The sequence below is a fragment of the Trachinotus anak genome, unplaced genomic scaffold (genome assembly GCF_046630095.1).
Source record: "Trachinotus anak isolate AG129_WGS33_773 ecotype Australia unplaced genomic scaffold, CSIRO_AGI_Tana_v1 ptg000002l, whole genome shotgun sequence".
NCBI lineage: Eukaryota > Metazoa > Chordata > Actinopteri > Carangiformes > Carangidae > Trachinotus > Trachinotus anak.
The window spans coordinates 4952626-4971658 of record NW_027273853.1 but is presented as its reverse complement, the minus strand read 5'-3'; the positions used below and the strand labels follow the sequence as shown (position 1 = coordinate 4971658).

General features: G+C 47.2%; 2 long non-coding RNA genes across 5 annotated transcripts in view; both read right to left on the bottom strand.

Annotated features, from left to right (window-relative positions):
- Nucleotides 1-10264, bottom strand: part of LOC139629371 (uncharacterized) — a 50137-nt gene extending 39873 nt beyond the window's left edge. For 2 of the 4 annotated variants that reach the window (XR_011692953.1, XR_011692957.1), the window contains exons 1-2: nucleotides 6419-7258; nucleotides 6280-6307 (exon numbers count right to left, since the gene is read on the bottom strand). This is a non-coding gene — a long non-coding RNA (uncharacterized lncRNA). Of the gene's footprint in view, nucleotides 1-5706; nucleotides 5866-6279; nucleotides 6308-6418; nucleotides 7261-9957 lie in introns of those variants that run through there. The other 2 variants (XR_011692955.1, XR_011692954.1) reach the window with 2 other exon arrangements.
- A 2403-nt stretch (nucleotides 10265-12667) lies between these two features.
- LOC139627069 (uncharacterized) lies at nucleotides 12668-18940 on the bottom strand. The gene is made up of 3 exons (XR_011692495.1): nucleotides 18161-18940; nucleotides 13622-13737; nucleotides 12668-12834 (listed from the first exon to the last, which is right to left on the bottom strand). It is a non-coding gene; the product is annotated as an uncharacterized lncRNA (long non-coding RNA).
- Nucleotides 18941-19033: the final 93 nt, after the last annotated feature.

Below are 19033 nucleotides of genomic sequence, written 5' to 3'. Positions count from 1 at the left end.
GCGGCTCCACAGGTCAGAGGTCATGCGGTTTTCCTTGTACATAAAGCAACGTCATTTGTGTCTGATTCTGTCGCTTCCGGGTGTGTTCATTAAGACTTCGCAGCGTGAAGGCGGTGCTCAGAGAGGAGCGGGGTCCTTCATGACGTAACAGCGCAGCTCTGCAGCCGGCGCGGCCCTCACCGGGGCCCTCACCGGGGCCAGTGCACGCTCATGGGCTGGGTCACATGTCACTCTCGGAACTGGGAGTTTTTGTAATGTGTTCATCTTGCTCTCACCTCGTCGTGAACTTCTTTCAATTGAACTTCCTAGTTTACTTTTTGGGTAACTCTACGTCATCGCCAAAACACGCAGGCGTCCAGCCATTAAACGCTTTAATGTTGACCTCAGTGACGTCTCTGTCTGCTCTCTGACGTGCACTTTTTCATCCTGACAATATATTTTGATGCCAAGCTTCAGGCCTCTAACTCGTGTCATATTTCATAATGGAGGTCATTAATGAGTAGGCCTACACTTCCTACACCTGGCTCCCTTTTGGCCCCTTATATTGCAACTGTATGCTAACATGAGTTATGATTATTCACACTGCAACTGTGCTGGGACAGCAGAGAACAAACTGAGCATAAAGTTGCATGTGGTTTTCTTCTCTCGGCTAAACTGAACTGCATCCTCTTGCTCTCTTTTTACTCTGTCTTTTAAGACAGACGTTACTCCTCTCTGGCTTTTGTTTTCATCCGTGTGATCACTTTGCGTGCACACCTCACTCCTCATTCACATATATCTGTGGAGGCCAGAGCTTTGCTGCGCTGCAGAACTTGTGAGTATATTGATCGAGTCATTAAGCTGCAGAAATTTGGAGGTTGATCTATTTTTCCCTTCTCTTTTTTTTTTTTTTTATTTAGTTTTGTTCTGAATCTGGTGTGTCAGGCTGAAAGGACGTGGTCGTGTCCGGTTCTCAGTGTGCTCTTTGTGGGGAACGCTGACAGGGAGCAGTGGTGGGCGATGCTTGAGGTGGATTAACTACTATTCACAAAACTGGGAGGGAGACACGTGTACGTTTCCAGCGTGTGTTAAAGGGGAAGGTGTGTGGATGTTCGCACGGAGGCCACACACACACACACACACACGCACAGAGTCACTACTCGGTCAGTGTATGAGGCAGCGATTGCAGCTGTTCCTCATCCCTCTCCATCTGCCAATCCGGGCTTCTCCCTGTGTTAGCATGGGCTGGTTGGGGAATCCCGTACATGTGCACTTTGCTTACAGGGGAGTGTGTGTGTGTGTGTGTGTGTGTGTACAACATTCCTTTTTTTTTGAACGGGGTTAGGGTTCAATGACGTTTGAAGAAAAGTGGCACCCCACCCTCCAAAACACACACACACACACACACACACACACACACTCCACTGGTTTTCCCACGTGCAACTTGTTCATGGCCAGGGTCCCCCCGTGTTTACACTCGGCTCTGCGAGGGGCCACTGTCTCTTGTTCAGTGTGGGACGGGGGCTGTGGGGATGGAGGGGAAGGGAGGGTGGGGGGGGGGCGGGGGGGGGGGGTAGTGTTTGGCTGAAATGATGACTTAATCTTGCATGGCTCAAAGTTTTGTGTCCGACGACATGTTTGTTGACAGAAATAGGAATGATCTTTTTTTTTTTTCTGGACACAGAGGCTCGCAAGAGTTGGAGGAAAACTTGGGTGCGACGTGGCTGCAGAGCTTCGCCACAAATTTCTAACAAAGAAGAAAACTGTTGACTAGAAAAAAAATGACACACGTAGGGGCTGAAAAGCAACCATGATAAAAACGCCCCTGCTGTAGCAATGACGAAAATAACAAGTGTAAATAACGGCAACAACATAGCGAAAAGAAAATTCGAGCAGAAAAAAGGAAACAAGCCCTTAAAAAATTAAAGAATGTAAAATTCCACGAGTGGAGCCGTCTTCCGATGTCGATGTCTCGGCGCGGCGATTGCGCCCTCCGCAAATGCTTTTTGGGGTAAGGGCTTCCCAGATTAATAGTTATGAACAGCAAGCCCAGACCGCAAAAAGATTCGTGAAGGACATTATCATCTGCTGCTGCTGCCGCTGCCGCTGCTGCCACCGTCCGACGGAGACTCCGTGACACCCGGGGAGTCTGCTCTCTTTTCGCTTCCGTGAATTTATCTCCCATCCCGGCTCGGTGGATTGTATCTCCAGCCATCGGCAACCCGAGGCGAGTGCGTCCCTCCAACACACACACAGACACACCAACACACAGGCGCGCTAGGAGGAGGAGAGGATGGATGGAGGATGGAGAGAAAGAGACTGAGAGAAAGAAGGAGAGAGAGAGGGGGGGGGGGTCTCCGGATGCCAAGGCTGCTGCTGCAACTGAGAGCTGTCCAAGGTCCTTTCGCTTTGATTCCCCACTCCTTCTCCAGTTTGAATTCTCCTCTATCTCCCCTCTCGTCTCTCCTCCCTCATCCATTCCTTTCTCCTCTTCCCTTCCTCTCTCTCTCTCTCCCTGTCTCTACCTCATATTTTCCTTTCCTCGCTTATCTTTCTTTTCTTTTTTTTTTATCCAAACGCTCGGATGTGCAAAGCCCGTGTGATCATTGGGAGCTGTGCATCGATGCGTTTTGTTGTCAGTGTGCTCTCTCTCTGTATTATATTCCCTGGTCCATGGTGTGTCTCCCTATAGTGAAGCGCTGGCTCTCTGCAGCCGCTCCAGAGCTCTGGGTGAGGAGGGAGCAAGGCTGTAAACTGCTGGCAATAAATAGAGAGCAGGGAGGGATCTTATTGGTGCAAACCAAACCTCGTCATCAACCAATCGGTGTCTCGCTCATATAGGGACCCCCCTTTTTGAAAAAAATAGACAGGGCTAACCAAATTGTGATCTATACCAGAAAGTGTATACTTATATGCACTGATATAAGGATATGAGCATTTGATGCGGCTATTTGTCAATATGCATTTTCCTTTTTTTTTTTTTTTTTTTTTTTTTTTGCTTCGCGTTTGCAGGGCGTCTAGCGACGCTGCGAGACTGACCGTCGCTCTAAAGGGTTTATATCGTGATAAATAACACTGAGTTATGATGACAATAATAATAAACAAGATATGTGACAGCGAGGATGAGCCGTTTTCACCTCACCACAAACACCCCCCCCCCCCCCCCCCACCCCCCCCCCCCCCCCACCCCAAACACCACCACCTCCTTTCCTTTGCTTACACGGGCCGGCTACAAGCGATGGCAAATGCAAACACACCGAGCAGAAATATGATCATACAAAATAACAAGTGCATGTCGACAAAGTGTGGGAGCCTCGCACAGCCCCTCCACGTCGCATCACAACATAGCAGGAAGCATCTGAGGCGACTCATGGTCACCTATAGAGTTCACCGGAGGGTACCACTGCAAAAACGACACGGGGGTCTCCGGACTGGAATCTCAGTCCGGAGCCACGATGGTTCAGTCATTTACAGCGGGTTTTAAGGTTCAAACCACACCAGCATGACAATGATATCACCACTACTACTACATACTGCAACAGTGTACAGCTTATACAGCGACAGTGTACAACTTAACAAAACAACAACACATTGCTGAGCATCACATCACAAGAGTTAAAGAGTTAATCACGACCGTACACCACTCACTCTCACACTCTCTGAGATCAAACAATCTTTAATATGTTTTGTTCTGTTTTCTTTTCTTTTCGTTTTGGTCAAATTTAGCAACGAAATAATCAAATATAGAGAAAAAAAACTTACCTGTTTTTTTTTTTTTTGTTTTTTTTCCTGCAACAGTTCCGTTAGCTTTTCAGAAGCCATTGCAACATCTCACCCCTGTAAACAACCCTCAACTTCCCCCTCTGGAGCTGCAAGTTACTGTATACCGAGGTGGGGGCCGGGTCACGATCTGGATCCGGACCCCCCTCTCTCTGCCCCCCCCCCCCCCCCCTTGTTTTTACCAGGTTTGATCTCGAACCAACATACCCCCCTCACCCCCCCTTCTCCCCTCCTCCTCCTCCTCCTCTCTCTCTCTCTCTCTCCATCCACACCGCCCCACTATCACTGATGAAACTCGTCTGCATTCAAGTTGGCTGCCAGCATGCCGGCAAGCAGCAGGGCTCTCACTAAAAACAAGCTTAGGGAGAAAGGAGGTATTTGGGATGGGGGGGGCGGGGGGGGGGGGGTGTTAGGGAAATGGTTAGTGCAAACCTAAAGTCTAAAGCCCACCCCAGACCTCAGACCCCCACCCTCTCCCTCCCGCCTTGCCCCCCTCTTCCCTTTCCCCCCTCCCGGTGTGGGTATTTTTTTATTGGGTGGTCTTTTCATTTGCAACCCAGTCAGTCACGATTCTCCCCCACCGTCTGCACTGCACAGTGACTGCCTCTCCTGACGCAGCCAACGCGCACATTACTCACTTTAGCAGTCACGACTCGGGAATCCGTGTTGTTTCCACCGAAATTACACGCTCGGTATTGAATTATTGAACAAGATCTCGCCCCTCGAGTCGCTATTTACGCGTTTTGACCGACGAAGACTTACAGAGTTGTTATTTTTTTGTGGTTTGGGGGAGGTGGAGGAATGTATCGCGGGTGAAGTGCAATCGGGATTTTGCATGACAAAGACAGGTGGTCGATGTGTGTGTGTTTTGTTGTTTTTTCGTCTGTGGCACGGCAGCCTCGCAGCTTGCGTGCAAAATACTGGGAAAAATTGGCCAAAGTCGTGCACAGACTGGGACTGGAGGGTGAGCGATGGTCCTGTGTCCCAGTCGGGCTGCAGAACTGTGCAGACGCCTGCAGCCTGTTCATCGTCTCCGCGGTCCGGGTAGCTAATTCAGCACTGATAGGCTCCCTTGAAAGGGTGATTCCGTCAAACTCTTTCTCGGGGGAACAGACGATAACAGCGACGCTCCTTCCGCCTCTTGCGCGCCCTCCTGGACGTGAGGACGCAAAGTTATCGTGAGGAAAGCTCTTGAACCAAAAAGACACTGAAGTCAGGCGCGTCTTGCTGAACTCTGAACACTGATTATCTCAACGATATTTGCTACTTTTTTCAAACAAAGCACTAGAAACTTGACTGCTACACATCTTCTGGTCATTTTTAAAGGGCGGCGACGGCAAAGTTGCTTCAATTAGAAGAAAAAAAAAGCTGGCTTGGTAAAAAATCAGAATCAGACTGATTCCTTTATAAGTTGGTCAGACACGGGAGGAAATGACGGGACTGACGTGAGCAGAAGAGGAGCTGATCCAAGTCGGTCCGGCAGCTCTCTCTCTCTCTCTCTCTCTCTCTCTGTCTGCCTATGGCATCCGAAGAGGCCGTTCAAACTATACAGGCGGGAAAAGCTCTGTTAGGCTATAATATCTATTCCAGCCAAATGTCTCCCCTCAGGAATTTAGAGAAGGGGGTGGGGGGGTGGGGGGTGGGGGAGGGGGGTTGTTTTAGTATTTCTCCTCCAACGTCGCTTCAGGAAAGAGGATTCACTCAGAATAGATGCTGTCGGTTTCCAAACAGGAGTAAATAAAGCTTTTGGCTGCCAGGAACAACAGAAACCACCACCCCCACCACCCCACCCCGTGCACACACACACACACACACACACACACACACACACACACACACACACACACACACACGCATATAAACACACACACACACACACACACATCACTAGCAAACACACCACCGCCAGCAACAGCCCACTACCGCCACTTGGTGTGGTTTCAGCACCATTGCTGCTGGACAGCTCCCGGGTTTCCCCATGCGGTGCGCCTGGTCTCTGCTGCAGCAACAGCTCCTTCACTTCACTCCCTCCTCTCCTCTCCTCTCCTCTCCTCTCCTCTCCTCCTCTTCCTCCTCCACCGCTGCTTCTCTGCCAGTTCGACTCCTCTTAAAAGCAAGAAAAAACGGAGGGAAAAGGCGTCCTTAAGCGCTCATCAGAGAAGGGTTCCCCTCGCTTTCGCGGTTAAGCAGGGAGATGGGAGGGAAAAAAATAAATATGTGATAGAGACTCAACAGCGCCAACAGACAAAGGGAGTTTTTGCACTTGCTTATTTACCAAAAGGGGTGATTCCTACTCTGCAGGAAGGGTTGCTCTATGCTTCGGTTCTACAGTGAAACATGCCAATTAAATCCATGCCTACGACCGGGAGTCAAGTGTTCTTTTTTTTTGCGTGCATGAGCCAGAGGAGGAGGCAAATATTGGGGAGGAAAGAAGCAGCACAGGCACTCAGGAGCATGCACTACTGAAAAGACACAAAAGTACACGGAATGAAACGTTGCATGTGCAAATGTCTCACTCACCATGGTGCAGGAACGTCCTAGTCCTAAACTGGAGACAGAGAAACACAGAGAGAGATTGAGATTTTAGTGCAAAGCCGCAACATGAGTCTGGGAGAAATGCAACAGATTAAGTCCTCCATTTGTTATTATGTAGGCTTACAGTGGCACGTCCAAGTTTGCTCAGGATCGCCTCCCTTTTTATACAAGTGATACCCGTCTGTCTATTTCTGGCGCACGATCAAACTATGTTGCTATTTTTAGGTCACAGCACGAGCAAGGGAAAAAAAAACACTCACGAAAGGATCGCTTAGGAGCGGTACGTGGAGTGCATGTAATGTAAATTAATTTTGCCTCTCCAACTCTGCACAAGAGCCCCGATTCCCCTCCGTTGCATCATTGCAGTGATTTTTTTTTTTTTTTTTTTTTTTTTTTTTGGAGCCCAATGTGCCTTCAACAGCACCACCACCACCTCCTTCTCATCCTTAAATCTCACTACCCCCCCCCCCCCCCCCCCCCCCAACAACTAAAAACCTGGAACTCGTCGCCTCGCCAATAACATCGACATATCTGATGTCTTGTCGCCCTCTTCAGAAGCTTCTCGTCCCAGTGTCACTTCAGCAGCTGGAACTCATGAACGCAAAATAGCTCCAAATACTGATGGACGCGGATTACCCGACGCTCCCTGTGGGATTTTCTCTTTTCTTTTAGTCGACGGAAGACTCTAATTTAGTAATCAAGCTTTGCTGACGAGAAGAAGAAAAAATAATAAATAAAAAGCCATTTTTGTTGAAGGGCTGCGTCAGTTACTAGGCATTGACGTCACGTTTAGATTCTCTCACTTTACAGCCCGTAGAGCCTGATTAAAGACACTACCGCTCTGTGATCAGCTCTTGGCAAATGTGCCATGGAAAAAATGAGTGCCAGAAGAGCAAAAATATTACAGGTGGATATTTGTGGTGTGGAAACTGTAGCTTTGGTGTAGGTTATCTCCTGGTAGAAACCCTCCTCTAATGCTCCAGCATCTGGGTTTCCATCCAAACCCCCCCCCCCCCCTTGTCTCTTTATATCCCCCCACCAAGCGTTGGTGCTGTTTTGGTCTTGGAGAATTTTTATCCCAGCATCCAGTGCATTTGGTGGACAAAACACTGCATCTTTAAGCCGAGGGAGAGGAAAACACAGCGAACTGAGCCGCTGCCTCCTCCATCCCTCTCATATATTCACTGGCCGTGCCCACGCACCAGACCCCGTTCATCCGCGGAATAGACCCACGGGGAGCGCACACTTGTCCGTGCAAAGGCGCACCTTACACACACACACACACACACACAGTACGCTCTGTCTCTCACCTCCCCTTCAATATCTATAACACCTTGACTGTAAGACCCCCTCCACACCCCACGCCGTCTATCTGCACTCATGCCGCGTGGAGATTCACGAGACTTTACGGGGCGGGATGGGGTGCTCAGGCGGGGGGGGGGGCTCAGTGCCACTGAGTGGCGGCTACCTAGAAAAGTCGGCTCTGAGAAGGGAAAAGGGCTGCGCCCGACGCATCGGTTTGTGCTATTTTTATCCCTGCCTGTAGGCCAACTGTATGTCCGTGACTGCCGAGAGTGCATGTATAGGGACACACACACTGTGCGTATTTACATGTCCTCTACACTTAAATCCCCAGCATAAGAAACCAATAATATAATAATAATTATAGTAATAATAATAAGAAGAAGGAGGAGAAGAAGAAGAAGAAGAAGAAGAAGAAGAAGAAGAAGAAGAAGAAGAAGAAGAAGAAGAAGAAAAAAAGAAAAAGAAGAACACGGTCAGATTTATGCCCTGGATATTTTGGCATCTGTCACTGCCTGTTTTTTGGTTTTTGGTTTTTTTTCAAGCCATCAAATCAGTTAAGCCAAAGATGAGACAAAAGTCATATATCCTATCTACCCCACACACAAACCACCACACACACACACAGACACACATGTACACACTCACAGTTCCCTGTAGTCCACAATCATTCAATCAAAGAGGGAGCAGTATCAATGGGAGTTGCAACCGAGGTTCCTGAGTGCAGTGTGCCAACATCACCGCGTGGTGTCGACAAACTCAGTCAGAGATCCCCCTTTTTAAACCCCCCCCCCCCCCCCCCCCCCCCCCCCGACACCACCCCCCCGTTAAAAAAAGTATGCACTCATGACTCCAGCAAGTTGCAAACCGCAGCAGAGTTGTCCTCTTTTTTTTCTCATGTATGAAACCTTTGTCCGAGTTCACCTCAGAAGGAGAGAGGATGCAACACCCCAGCTGCACTCACACCAAGCCCGCAGCTGGCAAAGCGACTCGCTTTACCGCAATGTTGAAGCAGGAGATGTAAACACCTACACTCCAACTACCCACTTTTACATCATGCATGAGGCTCAAGACACTGATATGTTGTGAAACTAGTGCAACAAAAACAAAACAAAAAAAAACCTGTTTTGCCACTCTTCAAAAATGTTCTATTGGTGGTTATTCACCTTTACTGTAGATGAGCAAGGCGCTGTCCAGGGTGCTGAACACCTCGGTCCGACGTGCCCGGTTCTCTCACCTCCCAGAGCATGCAGTGTAACTCAGCACACTTCCCTGACAGTTTAGACTGACGCGATACCTGACTGTGCTTCAGCGAGCACAAGCGCCAAGTCAGAGAGCAGATCTGCAGGCGCAGGTGCACCGCTGCCATGTAAAAGCAACAGGACGTGTGACTCTGAGGTGGCGGCAACATGTGTGGACTGACGCAAGTCCGCTGCGGAAAGTTGTTTACAAGTGGAGAAGTGAAGGCGCCTTTTACCTCTAAGCTGAGCTTTGACTATAACAAATATACATGAATCTCTCTCTCTCTCACTCTCTCTCTCTCTCTCTCTCTCTGCTTTATTGGCACGACAGGGGAGAAACCAGCGTGACCAAAACTGTAAAATATATGTTCTGCTACAAATGTTAAAAACATAAGAAACAGGGTTTAGATTTTCTCAAACTTTCTCTCTCTCTCTCTCTCTCTCTCTCTCTCGGTCTCTCCCGTAGTTGTTACTAGGCATCTGAGCAGAGCAGGCAGCCTAAAGCAGAGGATCCCCAACACGTGAATACTCCCACGCATTACCGCAGCCCGCTCTCTTTGAGTGTCTGCAAAATCCCCTCCGATGTCAATATGCATACACACACAAAAACCAAAAAAGAAAAACCCAGTTTCCACTGCTGTGTGTATAGCCTCGTCTGCTCCTTCCCGGAGATAGAACCGCTGGCAACCACCGGCATGCCCTGCGATGAACCTCAGTGAAGTCGCTCTGGGTGGCTCATGTGCAGCAAATGAGGAAGAGTGTTAATTATTAGCTTCAGACAGAAGTCTGTGCAGGGCAAACATCCCAGATTTTAGGCAAACATGTTCACAATAGCGCACATGTAGGCTACGGTTTCCCCTTAAATGACCGACATCCTCAGATAATTTGGATCATTGTGTCAAAAAGATAGATTCAGACCAGAAACGGCGGTAATGTGACTTTGGATGGCGTCCCCCGCCACCACATTCCTGCTCAGGAGAGTGCTGCTACCCCCAGATCGAGCGGCAATCTCCCAGTCCCAAAAAGATCTCGGCTAGGCATGGTCCAACTGCAAACTTCCCTGACTAGTACATCACATTCTGGGTCGGGATTCGCGCCATCTACAAAAGAAAGCACTTACCTTTTTGATTTTTCATTTTCTCTCTCTCTCTATCTCTCTCTCTCTCTCTCTCTCTCTCTCCTTAATCTCATTTTTTAAAGAAGGGCTTTGTGCAGGCTGAGACAGACAGAGGAGACAGGGGGAGAGTAAAAGCAGGGCAGCCTACAGTCTCTCCTCCTGCGTCAGGATGGAGAAAGCAGGTCAGTCCGATGTGCGTCGTCTCCCAGTTCTGTCGGAGACTAAAATATGTGGTGTTGCCATTCAGGATTTAGGGAGCTAGCTCAAATAAAAGGTGGGTTGGCTGGGTGGTGGTGGTGTTGGGAGGGGTGAAGGGGTTCGGGAGTGGAAAGGTGGCGGCGGTGGTGGTGGTTGGAGAGGAGGGGGAAGAGTACACAGAGTTACAAATGTGAGCCAGCTGATAGAAAGAGCCCGCCAAATCAGGGGGACTTTACGCATTTGGGGAGGCGCGCCGCACGATTCACCTCACTGCATTGACTCTCTCTCTCTCTCTCACTGTCTGTGTGCGTGTGTGCCTATGTGCCTGTGTGTGTGTGTGTGTGTGTGTGTGAATGACTCCCAGACAGAGACGGAAAGCATGAATGGGGCAGGAGAAGCGCGACCGAGAGTCCGCGCTATTATTGGCGCAAACCCGCCGGGAAACGAAGAAATCGGGCGCAATTAAAAAGGAACGAGGGCCGAGATCAAGCAAAAGCAGCTCGCAGGGAGGGACTGTGGATTCATTTTATATATAAAAAAATCTCCGGGAGTGAAGCATTCATGTCACAACACAGGGAATGGCTTTGGAAAAGTGTCTCGACGACGAGACCTCTCTTTCTCTCTTTTCTCTCTCTCTCTTTGTCTCTCTCTCTCTCTCTCTCTCTCTATCTATCTATCTGTCTATCTGTCTGTCTGTCTGTCTCTGTGTGTTTGTCTCTCTATCTGTCTCTCTCTCCCTGGTCCTCTTCTCCAGCAGTGTGCTATTGACCTGCATTGACGTCATTGCGTCATTAGGTATCCCTTAGAAACACTGACTTTCAAAAATAGTATCAAATTAATTCAGCTGGCAAGGAGAGAGGGGTGGGGCTTATGAGTGTTTGGGGTTGGGGCGTTTGGGGTGAAGGGGTGTGTGTGGGTAGATATGGGTGAGGATGGAGGGAATAGCATGTTTTATTCTGAGATTTTTACCCCCCCAACAACCCTCTCACATCTCCTCCGCCACCATTTCCAAGCCGACTGGGGTGGAGAGCTATCGCCCAGACACATCGATATCTGAAGCCTAAAGACTCTGTGCTCAACGTGCAGTCCCACTGGAGGGGGGGCAATACAAAAATAACTCAAATTCTAATTGAATTTCACATATGCATATTAGTCATTGCTGCCAAAGCAAGTACACAAACACACAAACTCCCCCATCAGCTTTTAGGATGGAAGAAGCCTTTCAGATGAGAGGTGAAACGTTTTCAAGGAACCTAAAAGAAGCTTGAGCATAAAGAAACCAAACATTGATAAGGTAATGATAAAAGAAAATAAGTAATAGCTTTTGAAATCAGGTCAAACAGGCCACATAGGTTCCTCTCTTTTGGTTTCTGTCTCCCTGTCTCCCTGTCTCTCTTTGGCTCTTTCAGTCTAAAAATATACTCCAGCCTCCAGCTGACTACGTTGAAAACATTTTCCCCATTTAACCCACAGCTCTTAAAGCAGAGGGAAACAGAAAAGACAGACAGGCAGGCAGACAGGTTGTAAGGATGAAAAAAAACTGGGTTCCTCTGAGTCTTTTGGTAGCAGACCTGTAATGACCCCAAAAAAAACCCCTAATTCCAACAAATACAAAACAGACAAATCAATTTAAAGAACCCAGCCTTGTTTTTGATGAGCGGATATGTTGTCACTGCTGCTTTGGATCATTTCAGGCCATTTTAAATAGATAAATGATGATAGACTGGACGATGCCACCAGCATGGGAGTAAATGGTGATAGCAAAGTTGAGAATGATTCCATTCAGATGTCTTTCTATACAGCATGAATACCCAGAACTGTGGTGGTTTTGGTTTCAGGTAGTAAATACAGTGTCTGAAAAGCTGTTTGTGAAGAAGGTAAATTGAAGAGTTCACTGTTGTGTGCTGAGGGTTCCCTGTAGGAGCTGTCCCTGGTGCTGAAATGTCATTCCAAGCTGATCTTTTGGTTTTTCTTCTACATTTATTGTCCACATTTGTACTTGTTTCTTCAGCGTTGCCGTAAAGCACATTCTTTAAAACTGCTCTGATGAGTGGCCTCTTCAAATAAGTGTTACTGCTGTTTTGTTTCTTTTTGACAGGCCTCTAACTCATCAGCAGCCCAGGAAAATATTGTGACTGATAATTGATAATAAGTTGATGAAGCAAAGTGGCAAGCCACTCACCAGAATCACTACAGAACTGCAGTTTACATGTCTAAATCACAGGCTGCGGCTTTGATGAAGAAATTATACACATCATATGCACACTGTATATGCAATGAAATATAGGAATTAACTGTCAGTTTTATACTTCATTATCTTTGAGGTGAAGTGACAGGTGGAAAAAAATATATGTTTAGTTTATCTTACCCGTTACCTTGTTCAATATAATTTATAACAGAGAAACTGCCTAGTGTTTCAGTATCCATCATAGTTCATGAAAATAATGTATATTATAAAAATGAATATGTAAGGAAAGTGCAAATTAATGTCTATAATTCATTGTTTTACCTCATTATTGTTTAAACTGTACTCTCATCGCTGAATGAAAAGTGAATAAGGAGGAAACTCTTCAACCACTGGGCACTAGTTTGATAACAAGCATCAGTCATACTCACTCATCCTGCCAATGGATCCCTGAAGACGGTGGAGCTGTGCTGTTGTGATTCTGACCTTTGACCTACCTGTATATTTAAGAAAGCAAAAAGAGAAAGCATCAGTGAACATTTCGCAGTTGGTATTGTCCTGTCTGTAGACACTTATTTCGGGGTTAGGGTGAAAAACAATCATTTGTAGAACAATAGGCTTTTATCTTTATATCCATAGTGTGTGAGCAACATTATTCATTCCCATCTTTAATTTAACATGACTATGAGATTACAACTACGTGTTTTGGAAAGTATCGCCTCCTGCACCTTCCTCCAAGACACACATTGTCATTGATGCATGCATGGCTACCAAACACACACACACACACACACACATACACACACTCAGATGTTGACTACTGATTTGGAACCTGTCCAGCTGTTTATGAATTTCTAGAGTGGCTCCTTTGAAAAGTTACCCAACCCACTTCAGTCACTGTGCTGCCATTTATTTTTCCTGTTTTTTTTCCCACAGTGTTTCTATGTGTGATATGAAGAGAAGAGGAGGAAAACAGTGAAGAAGGGAGGAGGGGGGGGGGGCAGAGAGACTGTGGAAAAAAATTTTCACCATTAAGACTAAATTAGGCCTCATGATTCATCCTCTTGAATTGAGACACACATTTCAAAAGTCGTAGGAAGCTCCATCTCGAGTCTGGTATCCATTTAGCACTACACCTTTCAGGTTTCTGCTGTGAGAAGTGTGTTCCAAACACACTAAAGAAAGAATGTGAGTGCTGCTTGGGAGGAGGAAGTGGAGTGTGTGATCAACAACAAAGAGGAGAAACGCTTTGTCTACACCCAGATGCATGAATGTACCACTGACCTGCTAAGGTTATTGCAAATAACAGGTGGCAGGTCAAACAGGTGGGGGTCTCCTCAAGGGCCTTTGAGGGAGTCCTGCTCTGGAGGCTCCAAAGCTGCAGCTGACCTCTGACCTCACTGTGGATGGAGGGGAAAAAAAGATTCCCACAGAAATCAATGAGGAAATCACATCAAATGAGGAAAAAAATGAGAGAAATGGAACAATGACAAGTAAACAAGTGTTGCTGCAGGTCCAGGCTGTGGGACTTTGAGATGTGTGATTGGAGGACAAGGCGGGGGACCCACATGGGGAGAAATGTATCATGGAAGACGTCACCGGCACCAGTGGAAGTCACGCAGCATTCAGGGGTCAGTGCCAAAGCTGACGACAAAGTAAGAGAGACGGAGAGAGAGATCCTGGGTGTGACTAAGACACTCCGACCATGGAAAAACAGTGTGCTGTCCTCCATTCCTCCTCCATAATAACATAAACACATGAGTCAGTCAGCCTATTTGAGCGGAAATGTTAGTGTTGATAACGAAATGAAAATAACGCTCCCTCTATACAGTCTATTGAGCTTCAATCCTCCGCCTTGTCCTTTTTTTTAGCATGTCAATACAGTAATAATACCTTCCAAAACATTTGCCTTGGGTGTATGATGGCCCCTGTCTTTTCCACTTGGATCTCTGCTTGTGTGTGTGTCTGTTGTATACACACAGGTCCTTTTAATTTGTTTGATGTCCCCTCCCATCTGCCTTGTGGCTTTCCATTCCAACTCGTAGGCTGAGTCTTTCTAGGAAACAGTGGGTGTTTTGGTCTGATGTTTACTATTGGGCCCCAGTCGGCGAGGGCAAGCATACACTCTAAAAAGAGAGGGACTCAGTGGATCCTTATACTTCACGTATTGGACCATTACACCTATAAATAAATAACAGAAGGGTATACAACATAACTGTTGTGTGATTTTTTTTTTGAGGTGTCTTGTTTCCTCACTTATTGGCTTGATAAACTGTTGATCCCATCCCCCTACTTTGTTTAAATGCTAAGTAAAAAAAAATCATTTCTAGTTTAGTTTTATTATTGTTTATTGTGTGTAATAATTCACTAAATTACTGAAACCAAATTCAAGAGAAGCTTGAAATGACAGGTTTCAAGTCTAACCTTTGCCAGGTTTACTACGCAGAACTGCTTTTGTTGAGAGTGTGTACAGAGGGATGGCTGGCCAGGTTTTGTTTGAATTTCAAGCCCAGATTAAGGAACCCTGTGCCCTCTCCTCCCTCCCCTCCCCTCCCCCTATTTATTTTTCCATCTCTCCTGCCTAAATGATGTCAATGGAAGCAGAGCTATAGTGCTATTTATAGAACGTCCCCCTTACACCACACACACATGCACACACACACAAATAGACACACTACCACCACTTAGATTTCCCCCCCCCCCCCCCCACACACACACACACACACACACACACACACATACACACAACCACAGCCAACACCAACCAACCTTAACATCACATGCTTGGTTGGGAGCTCTGCTGCACACAATAAACCACTTCAAGAGAAGAATCCGCATGAATAGAGCCGCTGAATATTTATGAACGGCTTTGTCACATGTGCACCACGCACGAATCCCCCCCCCCACCCCCCACCCCCCTTTAATGTGTGTGTACTGTATGTGTTTGCTCTCCATGCCTGGTTATTGCCCGTGCAGCCGTACTTCCCTCTGCAGGAGGAAAAAAAGGAAAAAGAAAACCCATTGAGAGGGACAGGAGCGATGCGCGCCCCCTGCGTTCTCCTTCTTCTTCCCGTGCTGTTCTTCATTCACTCATTTCGTGCAGTCATTCATTCATTCATTCATCACTTTCCCACTCACTCATTCACACAGTTCCTCCCTCAAAGTCTGTGAATGGACGGGTAAATGGGATGAATGCACGGAGCAGCCTGTTCTGTTGCTGCACTATTTGCTGCTGTTATTCTAGTTTGTTGTTTGTTGGTTTTTTTTTATACAGTTGGAATCACCAACCTGTGCACGCGCGTGCACGCGCGTGCGTTCTCCTACGTGGACGGGGGGGGGGTGATATCTAACAGGCCAAGTCTCAGGGGACACCAGAGTACACAGTGTTCCCTGGGTATGAGTTTTGGGAGCTCTATGCATAGACCAAATAACCCCCCCCCCCTTCCCTCCCTCCACCCATCTCTCTCTCTCCACGACTCTTTCTGTCTCTTGACATTCACATGCTAGATTACGTAACATAGTTGGGAGGGGTGGGGGGGTGGGGTTTAAAGCTGGAGGGGTGGTGGGGGGGTGTTTAAAGTCTCCTTCCATCACAAATAAATGCACGGTTTGCTGCACAAGCGTCTTCGATTGAGAAGAACTCATGAGGTCTGTTTTTTTAGACTGCCTTCTATTTCTGAAAGGCGGCCGTGATAAAAATAAACTACCCCCCCCCCCCCCCCCCCCCCCCCTCCAGAAACGCTGAATTTCAAACCCGGTCCTTCATCAACGGAATCGTGTGAATACCTGTGCGGGGAAACGCAGAGGATGCGGCTGATCATCTCTGTAGGTTTATCGCTTTCTGGGCAGAGCGGGTTCATGATGGTTTCAGGGGTCTAACGGGGCAAAGACCAGTCCAGAAATCAGTCTAATCACCGGTTTTGATTTCCTCCATCACTTTGAATGGCGGAGAATCTATAGTTAAATCGTCGCTTCTCTTCAAATATTTCCATTGGTCCATGATTACAGGGCTCATCGTTTGTCTGTGTTGGCTGCAAACACGGAACCAGAGCATCACAGTTTTGTATGTTTGGCCATTTGTGTGTTCGTCGTGCGACCGGAGGAATTAAAGCGTGTCGTGTTGTTATTATTATAAACCGTCCCCGGCTTTGTGTGCATGTAACACACAGCGGGGGGGGGGGGGGGGGGGGTATTTATAGCGATACTGTGTACATCCACAGCGGTCACACGTGTAGCAGCCGCTTCCCCGCACTCCTGCTGAAGTTGACATGTTAACACTCACTGGCTGCTATATTTAGCCCAGCCTCACAGTGCTGTTACTATTCCCAGCATTGTACATGAGGGGGCGGACTTTTTTTATGATAGGGAAGAAAAAGTTCCCTTTTCACAACTGATTTATTTTCCCTCGCACATCCCGGCCTGCTTTCTGCCGCTGACACCTCACTGGCTCAGGGACGCTGCAGTTCACGCACATCACGACTCAAAGAATGAAGGGCAGTGACAGAAAAGGCAGGTTTTGATTGGTGATAAAGTAACACCTGAACGGACGTGGCTGATAATGCTGAATGTACACGTCAACCAACCGCTCTTTACAACTGTCCCTTAGAGCCAAACGCTGATTTTGTGTAGCTGACCTTGACCTCTGACCTCCCTATGGAACAACAGGCAGGAATAATAACAGGCCTATTTCCTCATATCAGGAATTTTATCAAGCTCTGTATTAATATTTTCAAGCTATCTTAGTCTGAACATACTGGTGAACATCATACTAAACTCGCACCTCACACACCTGAGTGTGCTTCAAGACAACTGACAATCCTTTAGTGTGTTTTTCAAATGCAAGTAGCTTCTCTGTTTTATTCAAATGCTCCTGTAACGCATGAAATGAATCTAAAATCTTTTGTCGTGCAAGGCTCTCCTGATGCATTTTGGGCAAACCCTGTATTGGTTACAATGTCCAAGTAGCTTGTGTTTTCAGCACCATGGATAGTTTCCATTAGATCTGTACCCCAGACATTCATGTTCAGCACCATGGACAGCTCCATAACACGTTTGCATGCATCCTTCCATTCTAAAAACCGTTGCCCTTTCACCTGACGAACGACCTTTCCTGGGCCTTGATGGAAAACGCCACCAGGTCAAGTAAGGAATCTATGAGAAGCCAAGAAAACCAGCTGTGGTGCTGGGAAAATGCAGTGGCAATCACACTGGACAAAACACTAATGGTGCCAAAACTGTGCAACATTTTCACTCATCTCACCAAAGCACTTTTCAACAGTCCTGCAAGGTCAAATTAGTAAATATATCAGTGAAAGTACTGTATGTACTGCAGGCTACAGTTCAGATGCAGACCGTATGAAAACAGGAAAGCAGTAGTTTGCGATGAAACCACTATACCTAATTGCTTGAGTTGTAAATGCTAAAGCTGCACGTTCGCCAAAGTCCCATCATCCTTTTCAGAGCACCAAACTTGGATTGATGTTGTTGACTGCTGTTTTTCCAAAAAATTAGCACCACTGAATGCAACACAGTATCTATAACAACTACAGTAGGCTAACAAGTGAAGGCACAGTTCACAAACACAACAGTGTGGCCTGATCTCACAAACATTACGATCATTTCTGAAACTTCATCACTACAACCCTGGCAACAGCATCAGGACCTTTAAGTGTGGTCAGTTTGCAGGGAGCAGACACCCGTCCATGCGGTGTGTTGGGGGACAGTAAGAAGGCCTTGTTTCATCACCACCACCTTCCCAAAGGTTGATAATAAAGTGAGGAAACCCATCGAGTTCCACCAAGTGCTTCAGGACTATTGATTTACCTTCACTTCTACTCTCACATGGACTCGTACAGTCGCTCCTTCCTTCTCTTTCTCTCTCTGAGGGTCGTCTTCGCTTCCTCTCCCGCTGCTGCCGCCCACTCCTCCTCCACCACTTGATTATTTTCAGCTCCGCCGTGTGTGTGTGTGTGTGTGTGTGTGTGCACAAACGCATGTGCCAGCCAGGCATTGGCTGGCAGGCTGGCTGGCTTGCTTGCTTGCTTGCTGGCTGGCTGACTGGCAGGCTGGTTTGGGAAATACCTGGTCACGATCAATGAGGAGAGGGTTTATCTCGGTTGCACACCGCCCCCTACTGTCCTGAAACAAGAACTGGAACTTAGACCTTAAACGCACCATGATGCTTGTGCCAGGAGATGTACAGTACATCTGCAAAAATACACCACCAGCCTGCAAGTCAGGAAGGATGCTCAGATCAGTAAAGCAAAAAATAAAAAAGGGAGGGATGTCAAAAAGGAGAGGAAATAGAAAATTGGTGCATTATGAAGAATTTCATGCAATATAATAAACCCCCACTATTACAGAAGATACTAAATGTTCGTAATCAAATAAAAACACAAACACAGCATGGGCTGATGGGAAATGTGTGATGTCTTATCGCTGTTGCAGCCTTACTTCACTCCAGCATCGCCTCAACAGTACTGGGCCAGTGACTGACAAATACAGACCGGCTTTCAATCGCAAAATATTTTGGGTCTGGGGAGCTGCTTTAGACTGACTTTTGTTCTCTCTCTCTCTCTCTGCTTTGCTTTGCTTTGCTCAGCCGGATCGGACTGTTCCTCCATTCGCCTTAACCCGAGCACCAACACAAAGAGAGACAAAAAGACATCATGAAAGCTGTAAGTGACTCGCTCGGTG